Source organism: Colobus angolensis, unplaced genomic scaffold, assembly GCF_000951035.1.
Source record: "Colobus angolensis palliatus isolate OR3802 unplaced genomic scaffold, Cang.pa_1.0 Scaffold69, whole genome shotgun sequence".
NCBI classification, from domain to species: Eukaryota; Metazoa; Chordata; class Mammalia; order Primates; family Cercopithecidae; genus Colobus; species Colobus angolensis.
The window spans coordinates 160,443-165,979 of NW_012120598.1; positions in this window are offsets into that span (position 1 = coordinate 160,443).

Here is a 5,537-nt window from a genome sequence, read left to right on the forward strand (position 1 = left end):
TTATTTTGTATTGTTTTATTTGCATTTATAATCTCTCCTCTGGACTTTAAGCCCTTTGAAGGCTGCCTTTGTGGCAGTACCATGCCTAGGCTCTCTGTAAATGTTTACTGATTTGAATGACAGTAGATTGTCTTTTGATTGGATGGTGATGAGAAATTCACATTTTTTCCTTTGAAGTTTTATTCTGTGCTATCTTTCCTGAGTCTGGGGGAAACAAATGTTTGCTTCTCATTTCTCTGCAGCTTACAAGTCTGAGAGATAAGAATTAAGGAAAGTTCTGTATCCAATATCCCATGACTGGACAGGACCTGCTAATAGCTATACCTTCGTTCGTGTGTGATAATTGTGTGTTTCAGCTATGTCTGATTTAGCATTTTATTAATTTAATTTCCTTAATATCTGGCACAGTAGCTCTAATTGTTCTTAATTTAGCCACAATCATAGAGATTGTAAATTACTTGTCTGAGATTAATTTCTAAGTTTTCTCAAAGTCCATGTTTCTCTAGTAAACTACATTACAAGTGTAATATAAAGATTTGTTCATTAAAGGGCAATGTACTATCTGATATGTTTTGCCTTCCAGTTATATAGGTTTTATTCCCATGACTAAAATAAATGAAGGGTAGGTCTTTAGGCTCCTGTTTTCACAAAAAATTAAATATTCTTTATTAATATTCAAGTACCATTGTGTTCCTTGTGATTAACCTTCTGGATGTAGTCATTTTCAAACTGGATTTTACAAAAGCTGACGTCCTTTTGTCAAACTGTAAGCTCAAATAATACATTGCCCTTTTCTGCTGAACTTTAAACAAGAAAGCATAATTCTCTATCAAAAGCAATTATGAAGCATCACTATTTTTCCTTAATTTCAAGATCAGACTCACATGCCAAATACATAAGAAAGACACACAGAATCATCTTCTTCCTTATCTTGATCTAAATGGGTTGAGGAAAAAGTAAACATATATATCTGAATAATTATCAGAGTCTTTAAATCAGTCATGCATAAGAAAAACAAAAACAGAGTTAGTCTAACAGATTATTCAGACATTTTGAGGGTAGAATTTGGATTCTGAGTCTTCTCTCTAAATTTATCTCTGAATAGTCATTAGCCAGTATAAACATTAATTTCATTCTCCACTGAAACTTTATTTTTGCTTAGAGAATTTTTCCAGAAATTAACTAAAGTGATGCCACTGGGGATGATGACTCAAGGAATGTATGGATTTCTGGTTTCAATTCCAACCCGTAAGGAGCTTAAGAGTCACCACTCCTGTCTTACAACAAGAAAGCAATGGGCAACTTGAAAATCAATGACTTTTCCTGAACCCATCAAAGAGCTAAGTCTGGAGGGCAAAATTCCACTCTAAAATCTGGGGAGACAGGTGAGTCTAGAGTCACATCTGGAGTATGCTTTCCTAGAGCAAAAGCTGCTGAAGTCATCATCTGGTAGGAACAATTAAATCATAAATTTTGAGGAATTTCTGGAGGCTGAGTGTGTACTAGCATGTGTATCAAACCCTCCTAGCTGCCACAGTCTTAAGGATGCCTCATACCTCATATACTTCATGGGTTTTGCCTCTAGGGATCCCACAGGTTTCTCATTGAAGAAATCCAAGGATGATGCCCCGATGGCTCTGTCAAGAGAAAGGGAGGAATAATCCTAGAAAAGCATGCTCAGAACCTCCTCCATAATAAATCCTTACTCTTCAGGAAAAAAAGACTTTACCAGGACCTTATTCAATCCAAGGAAATGGTATTTTCCCTCTCCACACCACACCCCCACTACTTTTTCTGGCTCACTTAAGTAGGGAGGACTAAGAAATACCAGTGAAGGTCACAGCTCAGGGACACAGGTCCAATAAAAGACTGAGGTTTAATTATAAGATTATGAAATGCTTCCCCTCTCCTCCATCTTTCCCCCGACACTGTCAAGGCTCCAATTGAATAACAGTGGATTATAGTTGAAAGGGCTCCATGAAGCAGATCGTCTCTGAGGAGGAGTACTTAGGTCAGCTGAAAGCCAAGAGGGTAGACAAAAATTAAGGGTACTAGAGAACTCTGAATCCTCTGACACCTACAGCTACAGCAGATATTAAACACAGCCCAACTTCTAGCCAGAATTATTTCAAACCTAACACTAAATGCCAATTTGTCTCAGTTCCTACTACTCAACACAACACAAGTGACTTTCAACAGAAAAGCTAAGAGACACACCGAAAGGCAATGAAAGCACAGCCTCCAAAGTAAAAGCAAGCATACACATCAGACTTAAATGTGACATAGACATTGGAATCATATGACATAACTTAAAATAACTCTGATTAATACATTTAAAGCTCTAACGGGAAAAGTAGATATAATAACATGTAAAGACAGATGGACAATGGAAGCAGGACAAAGCAGCACGGAAAACAAGATCAAAGCAGATAGAAATTTAAAGAATGAATTAAATAAGCTAGAAATAAAAATTACTGCAACATAAATCAATACTTATTTTAATGGTCTCATTAGTAGACTGGACATGATGAAGGGCAGAATCAGTGAACGTGAAGCTATGCCAATAGAAACTTCCCAAACTGAAATGCAAAGATTAAAAAGAAAAACAGGAAAACAACAACAACAACAAACACCAAAACACAGAAGAGGACATCCAAAACTTGGAACAATTCAAAACATATAATATACTCTTAACTTTAATGTCAAAAGGAGAAGAAATAAGATTGTGAGGCAGTAATGACAGAACTTTCTAATTTTAATGAAAAACACCAAACCACATATTCAGGAAGCTCAGAGAACACCAAGCAGCGTTTTAGAATAAAACAAAAGATTATTAGACCTAGGCATATCATATTCATACTTCAGATAAACAAAAATGATATGAAATCTTGAAGAAAAAAAAAAGCCAGGGGAAAAATACCTGATCTATAGAGAAACTGGGACAAGAATTACAATAGACTCCTTGTCAGAAGTCATGCATGCAAGAAAAGCTTGGAGTGAAATATTTAAAACATATGCAGTGACATGACTACCACTCATTGTTCCACTTACCATTTAAATAATTAAACCAGTCATTTGCTTTGCTTTTCTTTTGGACTATGTTTCCTGAAATGGTTGGGAGAATCTACTTAAACAGTTCAGATTGATAATTCAGTCAGTGATTCATTGTACAATTTGATAAACGTCATTTTTATCCTTGGAAGTAATTTCAGCATGCATAAGCACTCAGTCAGTAATAAGGAATTTCTATTATATGTCAAGCCCTTTTCTGCATTCTGGAAATACAATAATAACTCAATCTGGGGGAATGACGAAAAATAAATCATAAATATTGATAAAGAAATATGATAATATAAGTATATAAAACAGTATGAAGGGGATACAAATTATGTTATAAAAAGAGGGAAGCTGGCTAATTTTAACACAGTTGGGATATTTTCACATTAACAAAAATTTCACTTGAATCATATCTAGAAATATTAAAAGGAGAGTGCCCTGCAATCAACCATTTTAGACATGGAAAACAAGATCAAAGGCAGCAACTTGGGGAGAATGCAGAATAAAAGGAACCCAGTGCAGCTAGATGGTAGTGAGTGAAGAAAGAGCAGGATCAGAGAGTTTGCCAATGTGTTCAATACATTAGTCTTTGCCAACAACAGGGTCGCCTCAAATAGTTATGTCTGAAATGTATTTAGCCATCACTGGTTGTTTTCCAAAAGTAGAGTAAGTTCAACAAGATAGACTTCTAATTAAAGATGAGTATTTAATTTTTGCTTGCTATGAATTACATCAGCTTGCTTAGATAGTAAGATCCAAGTGGTCCATGTTACATAACAAGACTTATTCTTTCATAAAATTATTCTTTTTTAAATCTTGCAATTATACTTTTTAGGATTTCTTTTTTTTTTTTTTTTTTTTGAGACGGAGTCTCGCTCTGTCACCCAGGCTGGAGTGCAGTGGCCGGATCTCAGCTCACTGCAAGCTCCGCCTCCCGGGTTTACGCCATTCTCCTGCCTCAACCTCCCGAGTTGCTGGGACTACAGGCGCCCGCCACCTCGCCCGGCTAGTTTTTTGTATATTTTAGTAGAGACGGGGTTTCACCGTGTTAGCCAGGATGGTCTCGATCTCCTGACCTAGTGATCCACCCATCTCGGCCTCCCAAAGTGCTGGGATTACAGGCTTGAGCCACCGCGCCCGGCCACTTTTTAGGATTTCTTAATCAGTTATTCATCTAATGTCTCACTGGAGTCACTTTAGGCTCTGACCTAAGATTTTGGCTGATAGTCCTAGTCCATTTTCTATTGCTGTAACAGAATTCTACAGACTGGGCAAATTATGAACAGTAGAAATTTTTATCAGTTCTCAGCTATGGAGTCTGGAAATTCCAGATAGAGGGTTTGTATCTGATAAGGATCCCCTTGCTGTGTGAAAACATGGTGAAAGCTATCACATGATGGGAAGGAACCAAGGAGCCTGTGAGACACAGAAAGGGTATCCTGGGGAACTCATTCTTTTACCAGGAGCTCACTCCTGGATAATTAAACCACTCATGAAATAACAGGATTAATCTATTTATGAAGACTCTGCCATTTAATCACCACTTAAAGCCTCCACTTGCCAAGATCATCACAATGGCAGTTAAATTTCAACATCAGTTTTGGAGAAGACATCCAAATCATAGCACTGGTTATGGACTTTTGTTGTTGCTATCTGTGATGTACCAGCAGCTATGCAGGGATAAGCAACAATATTTTTTCTCTAGATGTGTTAATATATTCTGTTACTCCCATTCATGAATTTATCTCATCAATGGAATAAAAACAAAAACAGCATATTCTGAACTTTTCAATAAATCCTTCTAAGTTATTTTGTGATAGAAGAATATATAGTCTGTGTAATTCTTAAACCAATAGAAGGGAGAAGCATATGGAAGTGCCCTTCATAACCAAGTAAGAAAGCATAGTTACTTTTTCCTTGCAATATGCAAATTCTTTCAAATTTGACACTGATATTTACTAACTTTCAACACAAAGTTCCTCAGCCAATATCTTGTAAACATTTTACTCACTTTTTAAAGCTTAACAAATTACTACAACATATATTGAGATACCAGAGTAAACCTGATTGCAAGCTTTAAAGGAAATACATAAAATAAAACTTTCTTAATTCTATAACTTTTCAGACATATATTACCATGACAGTACTTAAATGTTTGTGACCTTGTTCAAGGTCTAAGCACTTTTCTTCTCTTGAATTGTTTGGACATTTCTGTTCCTTTTTACTGGTCTTATTACGTTTTTTTCATAGGAAATTACTCTATATTTTAATGTATTCCTTTGGTCAAATAAGCATATGTCATTAATGATATTAATTCTTGCTGACATATTTACAATGGAGTTTTTTGTACTTGGAATGCAGACGTTCAAAGTTTGGTTTGTGTATTGAAACAAAAGCAGGTTGTTCTCACACTAATCTAGTTTGTGCTGAGAGATATCTGGCAATGAAACTAGAGATCTACTTTTATTTTTTTTTATTTT